Source organism: Somniosus microcephalus, chromosome 12 (genome assembly GCF_052327205.1).
Source record: "Somniosus microcephalus isolate GS21.2 chromosome 12, FLI_Smic_1.0, whole genome shotgun sequence".
Taxonomy (NCBI): domain Eukaryota; kingdom Metazoa; phylum Chordata; class Chondrichthyes; order Squaliformes; family Somniosidae; genus Somniosus; species Somniosus microcephalus.
This window is the reverse complement of record NC_140998.1, coordinates 76,862,315-76,882,439: the sequence shown is the minus strand read 5'-3', so window position 1 is coordinate 76,882,439 and position 20,125 is coordinate 76,862,315. Positions and strand designations below refer to the sequence as shown.

At 47.2% G+C, this 20,125-nt stretch overlaps 1 protein-coding gene across 2 annotated transcripts in view; it reads right to left on the bottom strand.

The window, feature by feature from the left end:
- The window catches only part of frmd6 (FERM domain containing 6), a 135,153-nt gene that overhangs the window by 72,139 nt on the left and 42,889 nt on the right, over positions 1-20,125 (bottom strand). The gene's annotated exons all lie outside the window — the stretch shown is intronic.

Here is a 20,125-nt window from a genome sequence, read left to right as displayed (position 1 = left end):
TAAGCAACATACATAAAAATCAATTACACTATTAATACTCAAGCATGCTTTGATAAACCATCAGAAAACAGAATTTTTATGTCTAAATTTCTGAAACTTTGTATTTTAGAAGGAATGTTATGAATCTGCCTAGAAAATGGCAAATAAAGAGGGGGTGTGTAGAAGCAAATGATTCTCATATGGGTACTTGGATCAAATGAATTGATTTCCCTTGAGGAGAGAATTCTTCACAGAACATCACAGCTGCCATTACAGCTTTCAAACAGTACAAATATACTTTAAAAAGAATGTGCCAGTCAGCAAGCTCAGCATTTAAAAGGCACAGAACTCACGATTTGACTACTGTCGTTTGAAAAGTGTGCGTTCGCAGGCCGTAAAATGAACACAACACCTAATGCACCAGAATGAGAAGCTGTCCCTCTAGGGTTGCCTTGTAGCAAATAACCCAAAAAGTCTCTTTTTCACAAACTATTTATTTCATGCAATAGCTCAACAATGAAACTTGATTAAAAATAAGAAAATTGTTTCATTTTCACCACAGTACAGGAATCACAAGAAATAATGACCATTTCCCCCAGATTTTCCAATTGTTTTTATATTAATACAGCCATATCCAACTACTTAAATGACTGATTTTTTTCTAACACTCTATGGAATCCTTGTAAGCTGACACACCTTTGTAAAGTTTGAAGGCACAATGCAAGCCCATAGCAAAGTAGTTTAATATTTTTATCGTGTCAATTTTCTGAAATGTTAAGATGTAGTCATCGAAATACTATTTTAAAAACAAAACTCAATCACAACTTCAACTACAACATTAATGCAAAGAAGTTGGCTGAAAAATTGGTAGCACCTTATTCCAATGGGGTTTGACAAGGATTTAAAATTCCTTAACTTAAATGTTAGTCATTTAACTCAGTCATTTAAGTAGTTGGATATGGCTGTATTAATATATAAAAACAATTGGAAAATCTGGGGAAAATGGTCATTATTTCTTGTGATTCCTGTACTGTGGTGAAAATGAACTTAATTTAAATGAAATAAACTTCTTTCTAGCCTGTTAATATGATTTTACAAATGGCAATAGTACAATTTTAACAACTTGTCACATTATATCAATAAGAGATAACTGAGAAGCAGTTTGTTACAGCATTGTAATTCCTTTGAAAATGTGTCTCATAAAAGCAAAATTATACTGTGGAAAAATGTTTAGAAACTGTCTGCAAATGTTATGGCACAGTTTGAAATATGAAGCACTTTCATCTACAGTACCATGTTAAGGCAGCGGATTTGCAAACTCTCTTCTGTAGGCTGGAGGAAACAGTCATTCCTTTACAAAGTTCACGAAACTGGCAAATTCCAATAAAGTATGATGGTAGAACTATTCCTTCATTGCTAATGGTTCATTTTCAAAAAAGTGATCATCTGTGTACTTACATTAGCACACACGAACCTCTGCTGACTCACACAATGCAGCATTATATGATACACTGTAATCCTATTTCATGATCTAGGTTTGGAAAGACAACAACTGATAGCAGGACTGGCTATACCAGTTCTGACTTAAGTGAGGTGGAAACTGCAACTTGGGAAATATTTGCTTAACACAGGGATTGCATTACCATAATATTTCAGTTAAACCTCACACCTGTTTATAAATCATTCACCGAGTTTTATGATTTGCATTTTGACCAAAACAAAGTTTCTTCAGTGTATAAGATACACATTTATATTTAGAGGATATTAGTAGAAGAGTTTACATCAATCAAATTTATTGGACTCCATTTCATCCTTTTAGTATCAGTGGAAGTTTCAACCTCTATTTTGTGCACACATTTTGTGGATTAAGCTAAATCCACTAAATTAAATGTTCTAAATTAAATGTTCTTTATTAAAAGCTGTGATAATTACTGATAAGTGATGTTTCTGCATTTTTACATCCAAATTATTCTAATTATGTTTAAATTTGTTGGATTATCAGTTGCATCACGCAAGTGGAATAAGCATCATAAAGACTCAGAGGCAGGCCAACCACAATCAGGGCATTTTTCCAGTCTTAATGCAGAAGTGTGATCCACTGAATTGCCACATTGTGGCGGAGCCACTAAGGGACTCCGATCAATTGTATATAATTCCCTTTAATAATATGTTAGCTACAGCCTGAGTCTGTATCTTTGTTCTCACTGTTTACATGTACAGAGCGCGATCACTTTAATAGCGCGGGTAAACACGATGACGTCACGCCGTTCATCACGTGATCCCCCACCGGCGGGAAAAACGTGATGACGTCATGACGTCAGCCACGGGACCGCCCAAGCAGTCCTCGTGGAGCCTCCGAACTGACTAGACCTATATTCGATGTTCTCCTGTAATTATCCATTAAACTCTGTTCGTTTTCATTAAACCTCATTTATTTGATTGCCTGAGTGGACCTCAGTCTTGTGATAGGAACTAGACATTCCTACATTGGTGACCCCGACTTTTGCGAACGGTTTTCGCAGAAGTTACTGAACATGGAAACGAACGCCGTTGCTTTGAAGCTACCACAGTTCTGGGAGCAACAGCCAGCCGCGTGGTTCATCCAGGCTGAAGCCCAGTTCGCAATCAGGAACATCGTTGCAGATCAGACCCGTTACTATTACGTGGTCTCCGCCCTCGACAGCGCCACAGCCTCGCGGATCGTCAGCCTGCTTGGTAATCCACCAGAAGATCGCAAGTATGAAACGATAAAGGCGCGGTTGTTACAGGTCTTCGGGCTCATGAAGTCGGAGCGCGCCCGCCGGCTGCTCGCTATGCCCGGCCTCGGGGACTCCAAGCCGTCCGAGCTCATGAGCCAAATGCTCACACTCCTGGGCTCCGAACCGGAATGCTTCCTCTTCAAGGAGCTATTCCTCAGCCAGCTACCGGAGCAAGTTCAGGCTGCCCTAGCCTGGTCGGGAGTCACAGACTGCACAGAGCTGGCTGCCAAAGCAGACAAGATTTTCGCGGTGACACAGCAGTACTGCGCTGCCACGAGGCGCCCATCCCCCACAGACGCTGCTCCAGCCCCTCAACCTGCGGGGTTGTGCTTCTACCACACCTGTTTTGGCGCGAAAGCCAGATGCTGCCGCCCTCCCTGCAGCTTTTCGCTCAAAAAAAACAACAGCAACCCTGTCGAAAGAGGACCGGTTATAACGAGTGCCCCGCGGCTGCGATGGCAATCGGTAATTTGGGAAAACTCCTCTTCATCACCGACTCCCTATCTGGTCGACGTTTCCTCTGCGACACCGGGGCGCAGTGTAGCATCCTACCCGCGTCAAATCTTGATATACAAGCCAGGGGGCACAGCCTCTCCCTCGAGGCGGCTAATGGCGGGGCCATTCGGACCTTCGGAAGACGGCGGGTCCAGGTGTGCTTCGGCGGCCAGCGGTTTTACTGGGATTTCATCATGGCCAAAGTCTCTCAAGCCATCCTCGGGGCGGATTTTTTGTGCGCCAACAGCCTCCTGGTGGATGTAAGGCACCGCCGGTTGATCAATGCGGCCACTTTTCACTCCATCTCGTGCCACCGCGGTAACGCCGTGTCGCGCACTGTCTCCTGTGCGTTCCCACCTCCGGATGACTTCACTCGCCTCCTCGGAGATTTCCCAGACCTGACCAGACCCACTTTCTCTTCCAAGGCCACGAAACATGGTGTCGAACATCACATCACCACTACTGGCTCCCTGGTCTACGCATGGGTCCGGCGCCTTGAACCTGGCAAGCTCGTGGCTGCGAAAGCGGAGTTCGACACGATGGAGCAGCTAGGGATTATTCGCCGGTCGAATAGTCCCTGGTCTTCGCCTCTCCACATTGTTCCGAAACCCGGCGGCGGATGGCGACCTTGCGGCTACTACCGACGCCTGAACGACGCCACTACTCCTGATCGGTACCCGATCCCTCATATTCAGGATTTCTCTGCCCATTTGGCGGGAAATACAATTTTTTCAAAAGTCGACCTTGTCCGTGGCTACCACCAGGTCCCCGTGCACCTGCAAGACGTCCCGAAAACTGCAGTCATCACCCCATTCGGCCTGTTTGAATTTCTGGGGATGCCGTTTGGATTGAAGAACGCTGCACAGGCTTTCCAGCGCTTGCTGGACTCCGTGCTTCGGGACCTCAAGTTTCTATTCATCTACCTCGACGACATCCTCATCGCCAGCCCTAATAAAGAGGAGCACATCTGCCATTTACGCACCCTCTTTAGACGCCTCAGTCAACATGGCTTGATCATCAACCTGGCCAAGTGCCAGTTCGGCTTGCAGCAGATTGATTTCTTAGGCCATCGCATCACATCGGACGGCGCAATTCCCCTGCAAACGAAGGTGGAGGCAGTTACTTCTTTCCCGCACCCGCAGACTGTCAAGGCCCTGCAGGAGTTCCTCAGGATGGTAAATTTTTATCACCGGTTCGTCCCTAATGCAGCTCTGCTCATGCAGCCCCTGTACGAGGCCCTCAAGGGCAAGTCCGGCAAGGATCCGATTAGCTGGACGGTCGACATGGACCGGGCGTTCGTTGACACAAAAGGCGCCTTAGCCAACGCAGCCATGCTGGCGCACCCGCTGCCAGGTGCCACCATCGCCCTTACCACCGACGCGTCAGACTATGCCATCGGCGCAGTGCAGGAACAGTGGGTGAATGGGACGTGGCAACCGCTGGCGTTTTTCAGCCGTCAACTACGGCAAAACAAATGGAAGTACAGCACGTTCGACCAGGAGTTGCTGGCCCTTTTTCTGGCCATCCGCCATTTCCGGTTCTTGCTAGAGGGACGTCCGTTCACGGCTTTTGTGGACCATAAGCCACTAACGTTCGCTATGGCCAAGACCGCCGAACCGTGGTCAGCTTGGCAACAACGTCAGTTGGCGTTTATCTCAGAATTCACCACTGACATTCAGCATGTGTCCGTTAAAGACAACCTGGTGGCGGATTGCCTCTCCCGCACGACCGTTCATGCAGTCCAGCTCGGCATCGACTACGCCCTCATGGCTGCGGATCAAGCCTCGGATCCAGAAGTCCAATCTTACAGAACCAACCCCTCTAGCCTCCAAGCGGCCAACGTCAAATTCCATGCTGCGGGCACTACGCTACTCTGCGACGTCTCCGTAGGAGATCCTCGCCCTATCATGCCGGTTGCCTGGCGCCGAAAAGTTTTTGACGCCATACACGGGTTGTCGCACCCTGGTATGAAGGCCTCGCAACGACTGATGTCGTCCAAATTCGTGTGGCGGGGCATGCACATGGATGTCCGCGACTGGGCCAACACCTGTGTGGTCTGCCAAAAGGCCAAGGTGCAGCGTCACGTCAAGGCTCCATTGGCCACTTTCGCTGTTCTGGAACGTAGGTTTGATCATGTGCATGTGGACCTGGTGGGGCCACTTCCGCCTTCGCACGGGTTTACTCATCTTCTTACAATGGTGGACCGCACCACTAGATGGCCTGAGGTGGTTCCTTTGTCATCCACCACTTCCGCAGACGTCGCCAGGGCATTCATCTCCACTTGGGTTGTCCGTTTCGGGGTACCGGCGGACATCTCGTCTGATCGTGGGCCGCAGTTTTCTTCTGAGCTCTGGAACGCTGTGGCTCAGGGGCTCGGCGTCAAGCTACATTGCACCACTGCCTACCATCCACAGGCGAACGGCATGTGCGAACGATTCCACAGGTCGCTCAAAGCCGCACTGCGAGCCAGCCTTCAAGGCGTGGGCTGGGTGGACAGGCATCCATGGGTCCTTTTGGGTCTTCGTACGGCACCTAAAGAAGATCTTCAATCGTCCTCGGCGGAGCTCGTATATGGCCAGCCGCTACACGTACCAGGGGATTTCCTTCCGACTCCAACAGAGCCATGGTCCGCATCCCAGCAGCTCATCAGCCACCAGGAGGCAGCCAGAAGTTTCGCTCCAGTGCCTACGTCGCATCACGGCTTGCAGAGCTCCCACGTCCCAGCTGAGCTGAAGAACGCCGACTATGTGTTTATCCGCCACGACGCTCATCGGGATCCACTCAAACCCCCTTATACTGGTCCTTTCCGTGTGATAGAGCCGGGAGACAAAACTTTTTCGGTCAATATCGGAGGTCAACCGGACCACATTTCGGTTGACCAGTTGAAGCCGGCACACTTGGACCTTGACTGCCCAGTCGAGATCGCACAACTGCCGAAACGTGGCCGACCGCCCACACTCGCCGTGCCAGATCAAACGCAACCACCCGCCAGCTCGCCCGCCGTCCATCAGCTTCCACTTCAAGGCTACAGAAGTCGATCTGACAGGCTTGTCAGGCCTCCTCGCTGTTTTACTTTTGCTGTTAAAGACAATTCTGGGGGGGCGCATGTGGCGGAGCCACTAAGGGACTCCGATCAATTGTATATAATTCCCTTTAATAATGTTAGCTACAGCCTGAGTCTGTATCTTTGTTTTCACTGTTTACATGTACAGAGCGTGATCACTTTAATAGCGCGGGTAAACGCGATGACGTCACGCCGTTCATCACGTGATCCCCCACCGGCGGGAAAAACGTCATGACGTCATGACATCATGACGTCAGCCACGGGACCGCCCAAGCAGTCCTCGTGGAGCCTCCAAACTGACTAGACCTATATTCGATGTTCTCCTGTAATTATCCGTTAAACTCTGTTAGTTTTCATTAAACCTCGTTTATTTGATCGCCTGAGTGGACCTCAGTCTTTTGATAGGAACTAGACATTCCTACAACATAATGATACATGCTATAAAGAAAGATAACTGCATACTGAACAGTATTTGCCAATCCCCCTTGTCACCATCTTTTTAAATTACTGGTTGGAATCCACCTGGGAAGTTCCACTCTCATGACATTGTGAATTGGGAGTGGTGTACTCAGCTCAATGTGCTTTTTCAATATGACACTTGAACAGAAATTCACAATGTCACATCAGGAGGAATGCTACCCAAAATATCATTTCCAGGGGGGTCTCTTAACAGTTTTAAAGCATAAACCAAATATCATGGGATGACTCAAGCATTGTTAAACCTTAAGTCTATCTCCTTTACATTATGTGGCAGTTGAGTAACATACACTTCCCTTTTACAGCAACATTCATTCACATGCACTTAACAATTATCATGGCCATTTACACCAACACCATTTAAAACCGTTTCCCTAGAATTTCCACGGATCTTCCAAAGTTATGACAGACAATTGGGAGAATCGCCACAAAAATTCAATGCCTGTCTATATATGAACTGACTGATAAAATTTCATAAGAAGGAAGGTTCCCTGCAATAGTAAATCTAGGATTATGAAACCAGGTGATTTACACATGCAATATTCAGGAATCCAGTAGAACACTCATGGATTAAAGTTGGTGTACAGTGTAGTGATAATGTGCTGCTCCCTAAATGCCCTTGGTGTGCTTTGTAAGTGCATAATATGGCTAGATTTTCCACCCATTGACAATGAATGGGCAAAAATCTAGCCTGCTTAGCATTCAATAAATGTATATTCTACGTGTGGAACATCATTATTGCCCACTTTCAACCATCTGGAGGCTAGTACACTTGCTCTCATTTGGCACACTGGCTTTATTTTCATTATTATATCAGCAGGCTGTCCAGTTCAGACAGCTTGGAGCATTCCTATGGTTTCCAGAATGAAGTGTGAATCATTGAGTGGAGGTACAGTCAGATCTAACACGGTTTCCTCTCCTAACCACAATGCCACTGTAAAAAGTTGGCAAATTCTGGGAGCAATTTTGAGCAATATGTTTGGTTGAGTGCTACGCAGCCGTGTGATATAAAGAGACAAGTTTGTCTCTCAGTTCCGTAAATGCACACATGCAGAACAAGGTTACCATATTCAATGCAATGCTTTCTTAAAAATTATAATTCCATATTGTTCTCACTTTCCACAGCACTGCCATTGGACGGGGAATCAGATATTACAATTAGGCAACAACCTTCAGCCTTCAGACAGTGTGAACCATGTTTCAGGGATGTGGAATTACAGCTTCTGTTTGATGAAAGGTTCAACCACAAATAGGGGCCATTTCGTAACTACACCTACAGAAACTGAGAATGTTAAGGAGCTAATGCAAACTAAAGCAAACCTATTCTGAGTAATAAAGCTTCAGGAAGGCCATAGAAAACACAAGAATAGTGTAAGAAAAATCAAAGGAAACAAAAAGAGCTCAAAGACAACAAGGGGTCAGCCCACCAACATTAAGACCCTTTCTTCTCTTTGCAGACTGTTGAGGGGGTGGGAGGAATGTAGATTGTAATCCACAATCAGTCTCAGGAGAAAGGTCCTGGTCGACACAGAAATTTGCATGGTACCAGGAACACAGTTAATTTGGTCTTTCAGAAGCGTTGTAAATATAATGGGCCTGAAAATTCATGGGGGTTCTGCCAATCTCAGCACTGTTCCAACAGGAGAGCAGCAGAGCCAACTGGAAAACAGTGGGTACCCAGTTGCACTGAGTCTCTGCCCTTTCAGGGAGTTTCAAATATGCTGGTAAGAGGCAAAATCTCCTCCCCCACACCCGTCCCCCCTCTTACAAGGCAAATTCAGTCAGGGGGAACAGAGCTAAGGTGGGAACACTTTTCATTGGGAGTTCCCACTTGCCTGGCTCAGTCAGAAGATGGTCTATCTCTGGGGGCCAGTGTGCCAAATGAGAGCAAGTGTACTGGCCTCCAGATGGTTGAAAGTGGGCTCAATTGGAGATGGGACTCAGGCCAGGATCCCCCCAAAAAATGCAATAAAAAAAAAACCTAACCAGCCACTTACACAGTAGGCTAAGTGGGACAATGCTTGTATCTCGGGGTGGGTGGGGGAGCGGCAGTGCCTGGGCAACAACCCCCAGTCCACCAGATTTTCCAGCTGAGTGCAACAGGTGGAGATACACTCACAATAGGACATGAAAATGAGGTGTCCTCCCACTGACCTTGCAAACTCCAGCACAGACTGCACTGGAGTGCACCATCAGTTGTACCATGTGTTCAGCAGCCTAACCTGAGATCCTTAAAATTCTGAATTTTTATTTTTGTGGGCTCAGGAGAAGCAGGAGGGCTCCAGAAGCTGAATTTGGCTCTGGCCTCAGGCTGGCACAGACCATCGCTCCGTCGTCTTTGTGCCTGTTTTGGTCGCAAATCAAATTTCTCAGCACAGTTGCTATTTGTGCTTAGAACTTTTACTCTCTGGGTTGTCCTGTTTGATTTTTTGGGGTCTAGAGCTTTAGAAAGAGTTATTTTCAGTATCGTTGCTTCATTGAATAAATCCTAAATCAGAACACTCAGATCAGTTAGTATCAGCAACTTAATATATATGCAAATTAACGGGCACAGTCACAGAAATGTTACTTGGCATTGATTTCTGCCTGTTCGCTTTAATGGGCAGAAAATTCCAGCTATTTTATTTTGGAAAGCTCAGGGAATTTGCCTTTCTGCTACAGGTAACAAAACCAGTAATTTGTTCATAAAGACCAGACTTACAATTGTGTTACACAGTGCACAGAGAAAATCTTTGCACCCGCCATGCTTTATTTTCTGCAAAACAACTTATAATAATGTAGTGTCTTTCACCTAACAGAATATTCCATGGACATCAGAGCATCAGTGGTGGACACTGAGGAGGAAGTAGGAGAGACCTTAGGACAGGTGGCTGAAAGCACATTTGAAGAGGTAAGCTTTGAGGAAGCTTTTGAAAAAGGGCAGTGAGGGAGATAGAACATTGAAAAGGTTTAGGGGAAGAGTTCCAGTGAGCAGGGGCATGATGGCTGAATGAAAGAATGACACACGGCAAGATATGTTTAAATCGTGCTTGACTAATCTACTGGAATTTTTTGAGGATGTAACTGGTAAAATAGATAAGGGAGAACCAGTGGATGTGGTGTATCTGGACTTTCAGAAGGCCTTCGATAAGGTCCTGCATAAGAGATTAGCGTGTAAAGTTAAGGCACATGGGATTGGGGGCAAGGTATTGACTTGGATAGAGAACCGGTTGGCAGACAGGAAGCAAAGAGTTGGAATAAACGGGTCTTTTTCCGAGTGGCAGGCAGTGACTAGTGGGGTACCGCAGGGATCGGTCCTAGGACCCCAGCTATTCACAATATATATTAATGATCTAGACAAGGGAACTAGATGTAATATCTTCAAATTTGCAGACGACACAAAGCTGGGTGGGCGTGTGTGCTGTGAGGAGGATGTCGAGAAACTCCAGGACGATTTGGGCATGTTGGGTGATTGGGCAGAAACATGGCAGATGCAATATAATGTGGATAAATGTGAGGTTGTCCACTTTGGTGGCAAAAACAGGAAGGCAGATTATTATCTAAATGGCAATAGATTGGGAGAAGGGGAAGTGCAACGAGACCTGGGTGTCCTTGTGCACCAGTCGCTGAAGGTAAGCATGCAGGTGCAGCAGGCGGTTAAGAAGGCAAATGGTATGTTGGCCTTCGTAGCGAGAGGGTTTGAGTACAGGAACAAGGATGTCTTGCTGCAGTTGTACAGGGCCTTGGTGAGACCACATCTTGAGTATTGTGTGCAGTTTTGGTCGCCTTATCTGAGGAAGGATGTTCTTGCCATGGAAGGAGTTCAGCGAAGATTCACCAGGCTGATACCTGGGATGGCAGGAATGACGTATGAGGAGAGATTGGGTCGATTGGGCTTGTACTCGCTGGAGTTTAGAAGAATGAGAGGTGATCTCATTGAAACTTATAAAATTCTGACAGGACTGGACAGACTAGATGCAGGAAGGATGTTCCCGATGGTCGGGGAGTCCAGAACCAGGGGACACAGTCTAAGGATAAAGGGTAGGCCATTTAGGACAGAAATGAGGAGGAATTTCTTCACCCAGAGAGTGGTGAACCTGTGGAACTCTCTACCACAGAAGGCGGTGGAGGCCAGTTCATTAAATATATTCAAGAAGGAGTTGGATATATTCCTTAAGGCTAAAGGGATCAAGGGGTATGGGGAGAAAGCAGGGACCGGGTACTGAATTTGGATGATCAGCCATGATCGCACTGAATGGCGGAGCAGGCTCGAGGGGCCGAATGGCCTACTCCTGCTCCTATCTTCTATGTTTCCATGTTTCTATGTAAGTGAGTTCATTTTATTAAGCTGTGCAGTGGCTATGAACATCCTGTGCAGCCATTCACTAATGCTAATATCACATTTGGCCATGTGTATCATAAGCGTCTTTGTGTTGGTTTTGGATGTGACCTACTACTAAGTGCTCCTAAGATTATAAGAGGGGCACTAGTGGATGGCTGTATAGTCAACTGATGAACTGCAAGGGATACAGAAGGGCTACAACCTATATCTGCAACCCTTTCTAAAGCATGCATGTCTTTTTTGGTGGTGTTCTTACTTCTAAGACTCCTAAAACTGAACACAATCCTCAAAGTGTATTCGAACCAGCGTATTGCAAAGCCTTATCATAACTTCTGTCAACTTGTATGCCACTGTTCTGGCTACATGCCTTATCATTTCATTAGCTTTTTTAATTGCTTTGCCAGATCATCTGGACATTGAAAGTTGCATGTCTCGTATTATTCCCAGGTCTCATTCTAAATCTCCCTCTGCTAATTCATTTTGATTCGTTAGTATTCTTTGAGCCACAATTTCTTGACTTATGTACAATACTTTGAGTTAGCTTTTCATTTGTTAGTTGTCGAATTGCATAACCAATCTAAATCATTTTGAAAATCTTTTGCTACATCATATGTTTCTGCTGCTTTCCTATTTTAACTAGTAACTTATTCTACCTTAGATTCCTGTAAATTTCAACTTCATTAGAAGTATTTCATGTGTTACTTTGCCAAAAGCTTTGTTAAGATCCTTAATAAACCATATCATAGATATCATAGGGACTGTCACTATCTTCTTTACTGTAATGTCCTCAAAAAAAATCAGAAGTTTGTCAAGTATCCATGCTGGCTGTTTCTTATCAAATTATTGCTATGCAGGTACTCTTAACATAGCCTACACCTTATCATAAATTCCATTATTTTGCCTAGTACTGATATTAAGCTAATAGGCCACCAGTTGCCTAGATCAGATTTGTCACTCTTTTTAAATTTGGTACTGCATTTTACTTCCTGCAGAATGTTCCCAGTTCCCAGTAATTCTTCCTGACAATAGCATATGTCCCACCAATATCCTCCCTCTTCTCCTTCAGCACCTTATCTAGCCCAGGAATTATTAGTCTAAACTGCCCCTAACTTTCTCTGCCATGCTGAGTTTAATATCCTCTAGAATATTGGGTGTAGTAAAGAAATTGGTATTAACCTATCCTTTTAATCCTAGAAAATATGAATTTAATATTTCAACTATCTTATCTTTGTTAATTACATTACCACTTTTACCTTTTAGAGTTCCAACTTTCCAGCTAACCACATTTTTCCTGGTAACGAAACCACATGGATTGATAGGATCCTCTCTACATCTTCAATATCTCTTCACTTGTTCAAGCAAATTCCTGGGGGGAGAAATTCGGTACCTTAGCGCCTCCCGTTAGCGATAGTACCGTCGATCGCGAAATTGAGGTGGAGGTTTGCGGCGGCAGTAACCACTAGCGCCACAATCTCCTGCACCCGGAGATCGTGATGTCATCCGGCTGTGCAGTGCCTCGGGCTGGAAATTCACTCTCGCCCCCTGCCTGAGCGCCTGCCGTTAGCAGTCGGATGAGCGCTGGAGGAGCGCCATATAAAGGCGTCAACACCCAGTTTATTTTTAGTCGGCAAAGAATGCTGCCTTGTCAGTTTGACATAGGCAAACAGGCGTTTTGAGCGATTTCAGCGTTTTCCACTTGAAGGAAAAGTGCCTTAGAAAAATTAATTACTTTCATTTCGGTGAGATTTTAAAGTGCAACATTTCAATCATTTAATGGGGGCTGTACTGGCACTGGACCTCACCCTCCAGCATCAATGTCGGAGGCAGCGGAGGCAGAGAGAAATATTGCCAAATGTGGCCAGAGGGAGGAGTGTCAACAGGAGGCCTTACCCGCCCAGAGTATTCCGGCAGCATTTCTCCTACATCAGACTAACTGAGGAACAGTGTCTTAGACGGCTCCGCCCCACCAAGGACGTGGTCACAGAGCTCGGCCACCTCCTGCAGCCAGACCTCGAGCCTCACATCAGGAGCACCACGGCTCTCTCAGTGGCAGTCAAGGTCACCGTCGCCCTCAATTTCTACGCCAGCGGATCCTTCCATGTGCAACAGGAGACATATCTAACATATCGCAGTTCGCCGTCCATTGCTGCATCCGCAAGGTCACAGATGCTCTCTACAGAAGGAGAAGGGACTATATTTCCTTCCCCATCACCAGAGAGAAGCAGTGCGAGTGTGCATGTGGCTTTGCCAGGATAGTGGGCTTCCCCATGGTGCAGGGTGCCATTGACTGCACCCACGTGGCTTTGCGGGCACCTCATAACAATCCTGATGTATTCCGTAACCGCAAAGGCTACCACTCACTTAAAGTGCAGTTGGTGTGCGACCACACACAGTGCATCCTCACCGTCAATGCCCGCTATCCTGGCAACCATGATGCCTTCATCCTGTGCTAGCTCTGTTCCAGACACCACATCAAGCTCGCAGCTGGCTGCTGGGAGACAAGGGCTATCCACTTTCCACCTAGCTGCTGACTCCCCTCCGCAACCCCAACGCTCCTGGCCAGCACTCATACAATGAGAGCCATGTTGCCACCAGGAACATCATCGAGCAGACCATTGGAGTGCTCAAGCAATGGTTCTGTTGCCTTGGCCACTCGGGAGGAGCCCTCCAGTACTCGCCAGAGCGGGTGTCCCATTCCGTCGTCTGCTGCATGCTGCACAACTTGGCCATCATGAGGGCACAGCCATTGCCACTAGGCATAGCCACATCCCCTCAGGAGGAGGAAGAGGGAGAGAACGAGGATGAGGACGAGAACGAGGAGGACGAGGAGGAACAGGAGCACGAACAGCAGCAATGGAGGAGCCAGCCACTCAATCAGCCTTGTGGAAGGGCGGTCCATGACCGCCTCATCAGACTTCAGTTCCAATAAATTCGAGGCCACTTTCCAGTTGCTCAAAACGTCCCCATCATTCCATCAATTTCTCATTGCATATCACACCCCAAAGCTGAAATGAGACACAGCACCAAATCTGCAATATTCCAATAAAAAATTTATCCAAATTCAGTAGCCACATATATACAACAACAATATGAACTAATCACCCTTGTGCAAACCTTTACTTCCCCTCTTTACAGTGCCTTTTCCTAATCTACTGCTCCTATGTAGTGTCTCCCCAGAGGCTGCAGCAGGGCTGGTGGAAGGCTGCTGAATGTCTGTGCGGGAGACTACAGATGGCCTTGCAGGACGCGCTCGACCAGCTCTGGACATGGAATGCCCGACTGTAGACTGCACCACCTCAGCATGGGCGGCAGCAGACTGGGCTGGCTGGATGACAGGCAGCGACAAGTACAATGGCGGAGTGGCAGTGGTGGGATCAGGAATGCTGTCGTCCTGAGAGAGGACAGCAAGTTCCTGCTCCACTGACCCACTATCACTCCCCCGGGGCAGCACCTCAGCATCCCTACCCATCTGCTGGAGCACAGATTGGTGGGTTGTTGCGACACCATGAGCTCCCCGGTGGACTGTGGTGGACCCAGCGATGATGGCTGCAGTCAGAGCTGGCATGGCATCAAGCTGAGACTGCATGAGAGAAGTCAGAGATTCAATGGCAGCAACCATTGACTGTATTACAGCACCAAGACGTTGTGTGGCTTCCACCTGTGCTGCAATGGAAGCTGCCACATCGCCCATGACATGCGGCATAAGGTCTGGCTCCAGACAGTCTCTCTGGGAGTCCGCCATCCTTTGTAGAGTGGAAATGATGGGCTCCATGGTGTACGAAGAGCTCTGTGCAATGTTGGAGGCGGACTCCTCCATGCTCCTTACCATTGCTGAGAGGCTCTCGGGTACCCTTGCCATTGCACCTATCAACTCAGAGTGCATGCCCATCACCCTTCATGTGAACGCCTCCCCATCGAGGTCCTCTTCTGAGTCCTGCGCAGCAGAACACACACACAAACTCACCCTCCGGGGAACTGGCTCCCGAGCTACCCTTTCCCCCTGGCCTTGCTGCAGCCTGCATCACCCAGTGCAGACCCCGCTACTAAACTTGCCTCTAAAGATCGTGTAGTGCCAGTATCTGAGGTGGTGCCTGCGGGTGAGAGATGCAGTGATGCGGTGCTTTGCTCCTCCTCCTCTTCTCCTTCCTCACTCTCGGTGGGGGGCTCAGGGACAGGTTGGTCATCTGGTTGCTGATTATCTGAAAGCATAAAAGCACAAGAGTCGCGTTAAGGTGAGGGCAGGGGGGCAGGAAGGGAGCAAGGAATGCAGACAGTAACAGGAGCTGGAAAGTGGGAAAGGCTTATGGTGTAAGGGGGAAGTGAGATGAGAGAAGGAGAGGGCGTAAACATACCGTTGTTGTCCCCAAGGGAGTCGACGTTGCCGACGGCCACGGCACCCACCACCTGTTGCCCAATGAGTTGCTGCACTCGCTCCTCCAGGTCTGAGAGCTGCTGGAGCTGCGCATCACCCCTGCCTGATCTCTGCTGCTCCCGCCTATTGTGGGCCATCTTGGCCTGCAAGAGAAGTGAATGTGCGTGAGTCCAGCTTTGTGTTTGGTAGATATGCCTGCCATAGTTGAATAGCTGTGATTGTAGGCAAGGCGTGAGATATGGGTGTGAGTTTGAGTAGGTGAAGGTGTTTGCTGGGTGAGTGGTGGTGGCGTGGTTGTTTGCGCAGTGTGCACAGGCTGAGGTTCAGATGCTGGTATGTAGGACCTGTTGAAGCATGTACTCACCTTGACCACCCAAGTGAGGTCGTTGAATTTCTTCCGACACTGTGTCAGGCTGTGTATGACCACACTACTGGCCGAGACCTCCTGGGCCACTTCCCTCCACATTGCCCTGAAGACCTGGGGCAATAGCCTCCTTCCAGTGCCTGGGAACAGCACTGCCCTCCTTCGCTCCACTCCCGCGACGAATGCCTCCAATGCCTTGTCCGTGAAACAACGAGCTCTCTCCCTGGGAGTGGGATTAGCCATTACGATCAGGGGATTGAGTTGCTTGCAGGCCGCCTTCACAGCCAGCAATGCTGATAATGAGGATCTGCACAATGATGCATCCTCCTCTAAGAGCTGCAAGGAGCCAGCGTGAAGGATCATTCCTGATTGCATTGCACCTGAAATTCATTATCGCTCTGCCGATAGCGCCCCTGGAGCGTCCTACTGAGGTCCTTAGCGCTTGATTTAGCACTCCAGTTCTTTCCTGGAGCACTAACAGGCAATTTAGGGGAAGCTCAGATTCATTAGCGCCTGGTGCTAATTTTTAACAATTAGCAGCCCAAACGGGGTGATACTGAAGTTCTCCCCCTCGTACTCCTCTCAGAGTTCTGCCTCTGCGTTTTCTTTGTGATCTTTGGTTAGTTTTTATTTTTTATTCACATTTGAATAGACAATTCATTGTGGAGTTTGCTTGTTTTTCCTAGGTTTAGTCATGCCTTGAATATTCAACATTCTTTAAACATTTCTTATTTTCCTCAACTGAGATGACTTGCAGCAGTTTATTTCCCTTTGTTTATCCTTCATTCCTTTGTAGTTTACCTTTTTACAATCATGTATTTTTGTCCAGGCTGATTGCAAGATAAATGTAATTATATTGTGTCCGTTGGTCCTTGGAGACTCCACTATTATGCCCGATACGAGACTCCCAAAACAAGCGCTCTACTCGGAGCTCCGACACGGCAAGAGAGCCCCAGGTGAGCAGAGGAAACACTTCAAGGACACCCTCAAAGCCTCCTTGAAAAAGTGCAACATCCCCACCGACACCTGGGAATCCCTGGCCCAAGAAGAAGCGAAGGATGCTATTACAGATGCTATCATGATCACTGTAAGAACCAGATGTAGATGCAAGTTACCTGTACATTGGGCTAAAACATAGAAACATAGAAGATAGGAGCAGGAGTAGGCCATTCGGCCCCTCGAGCCTGCTCCGCCATTCAATGAGATCATGGCTGATCGTCCAAATTCAGTACCCTGTCCCTGCCTTCTCCCCATATCCCTTGATCCCTTTAGCCTTAAGAAATATATCTAACTCCTTCTTGAATAAGAAAAGCAATCTTGTTCCACATTTACTAGTTTTAATTCTGATTCTGCTACCTTGCATCCATTAATGAGCTGGTGGAAGTCACATTATTGTCCTTTTACACCCTTATTTATCTCATCATATTCGTTACCAGCCTTATTCTGTGTCGGGGTTCTGCAATAAGCCCCCACTGTTAATTCTGTTCTCTGCCTGTTAACTCAATCCAAATTCTTTCATTTTATTTCTTCTCCTGGGATATTAATTCACCTTCCTTAAGTTCCAAATTATCCTGGACATGTAAAGATACCCTTTCCTCTTGTTTCTGTCCTTCCAGAACATCCTATACACCAGTATATTGAATTCACTCCCATCTTCTGGGGTACATTACGCTTCTGCAATTTCTACATTATCATAATTTCTTGCTGCTCCATAAGCTTGAAACTCAATCATATCTTTAGCTCTGTACAATGTGTAGCTGGGAGTGCCTCACTGGAGTGACAGGCAGTTTCAGGACTGAAAACTATGACCAATTGATTTCAATATGGATGCTCGTTTTTCATTATGCTTCATGTTTTTTCTGTGTTAGACCCAGGATTTGTTTTACTATGAAATGGCAGGTTGGGGTCACGTTTCGGGGTTTTTCATTTTTAATCCCTGACCCTCTCCAGCTCGTCATCGGTGGTGGTGGTGGGGGGGGGGTGGTGGTGGGGGGCGTACTATCAACCACCTTGATACCAACTCTTCAAACCTTAAGTTGGTTGCAAATTCAGCTTGCTATTGGGTGGTGCAGTGATGGGTGAACAGGACTTGGTGTGAATTAAGATATGGGCAGTGGAGTTTTGGATGAGCACAAGTTTATGTAGGGTAGAAGATGGGGGGCTGGCCAGAAGTGTACTGGAATAGGCAAGTCTTGATGTAGCTAAGACATGGATGAGGGTTTCAGCAGCAGATTAGCTGAGGCAGGGTTGGAGTCGAACGATGTTACGGAGGTGGAAATAGGCAGTCTTGGTGATGGAGCGGATATGTGGTCAGAAGCTCATCTCACAATCATTCCATGCTTAAAAGGAGCACTATATATAAAGTTAATGATGTCTAACCAAGAATATAAATGACCAAAGTTACAGCCAAGGAGTATCTGTATCAAAAGGGCAGCACGGTGGCATAGTGGTTAGCACTGTTGCCTCACAGCGCCAGGGATCCGGGTTCAAATCCGGCCTCGGGTGACTGTCTGTGTGGAGTTTGCACATTCTCCCCGTGTTTGCGTGGGTTTCCTCCGGGTGCTCCGGTTTCCTCCCACAGTCCAAAGATGTGCGGGTTAGGTTGATTGGCCATGATAAAAAATTGACCCTGAGTGTTAGGGGGGATTAAATACGTGGGGTTACGGGGATAGGGCTTGGGTGGGATGGTTGTCGGTGTAGGGACCGGGTGCTAGGGTTTGGATGATCAGCCATGATCTCGTTGAATGGCGGAGCAGGCTCGAAGGGCTGAATGGCCTACTCCTGCTCCTATCTTCTATGTTTCTATGTTTCTATGTTTCTAAAACCACAAAACCAAACTAACCACAATGCAAAAGACTCGGTCAATGCATCAACATTCATGGTCCACTCTAATGCATTCAATTTTTATGTTTCTTGGGTTCTACAGACAGCTATAGGATATAGACAAATTGACAATGAATGTATTTGCTTCAATAAAATGATGGGGCCATTATAATTACCTGTTATAACTAAATTAACCTGTATAACTGTGATGCTGATAACAAGACACATCCTTGATATTTAAATATTTTGATTGTTTTTCAGTCTTTGTAAACATCAATTTAGCAATAAAATCAAAACATAAAACTGCACTGATTTAATTAAACTGAACACTATTCTACCTCCAAAACAACACAGCTTAACTAGAAACAGAAGTAAAGCTGTTCTGGGAATCTGAAGCAGCTATTGTTATTTGGCATTTAGGCTTCTATCTTACAATGCCACTGCTGTGTCTTGCTATTCAGGTCTGCTGCCAGGGGAGAAACATCACGTGATAACAGAAGGAAAGATAGTTATTTTTATACAACCTATACTTAATGGGAGAAAAAGCATTGTGAGAGAATTATTTTTATGGTTCCCTGAATGTGATAAACTATTTTTAAATGAAGTGCTGTGCAATTTGTGCATCTACTTCCTGTCTCAGATTCAATAACATCCTAATATCAGTGTGACATCATCTTTCAATTTATCTTTCAGCTTCAAACAAGGTGTGACTGAAATAAAGGGGGGAAAATTGGGTTGCTTTGCATCTCCCGTTAGCGCCCCGAGCTAATGGGGCGCAAAGCACCTAGCGACCGGACGCAGCGCAGCAGCGGTAGTCGGTAGTGCCCGGCGGCACTGCGCCTCTGGCGATAACATCATCACTGTGCGCAGCACCCCGCCCGCAAACTTTGCTCGCGCCCTCTGACCTACCACCAGACGCTATGTCCAACAGGGTCAGGGTGCTGTTGTTTGCAGCCGGGGCGGCGCAATTTAAAGGGCAGGTGCCAGGCGGCCATTTTTTTTAGGCCGCCTGCCAGCAGCTGCCCCCTCTCGCCTCCTCCTGCGGGGTGCCGGCCGCGATCGGTCAGCACGGCACTCCTCGAGTACCGGGCTCTTTTGCCAGCACCCCGCTCCCTAGTGGTCCAGCAGGGCCCCGGTGCACGCTGCACTAGGCCCCTCCCCTTTAATCAGGGGAGGGAGGCCTGTAGTACCGCGGCGCTACGTGCCAACGCATGTGGCGCTGCTTCACGTAGCGCCCCGATATTGAATGGAAGCGCCCCAAGTGGGAGGGGGAGCACTTCCAGGATTGCCCCGCCTCCTGCTTGGGGTGCTACCATTCAATTTCTGGCACAGCGGCGCTAACTTTTTCAGGGCGCTAAAAGTAGTGCCCCAGCGAAGTTAGCACCCCGAAGGGGAAGCGACCCAATTTTCCCCCCAAAATGTCCTTCATTGCTTCTCAATATCACACATTTCCATCTAAATGGCCAAAAAT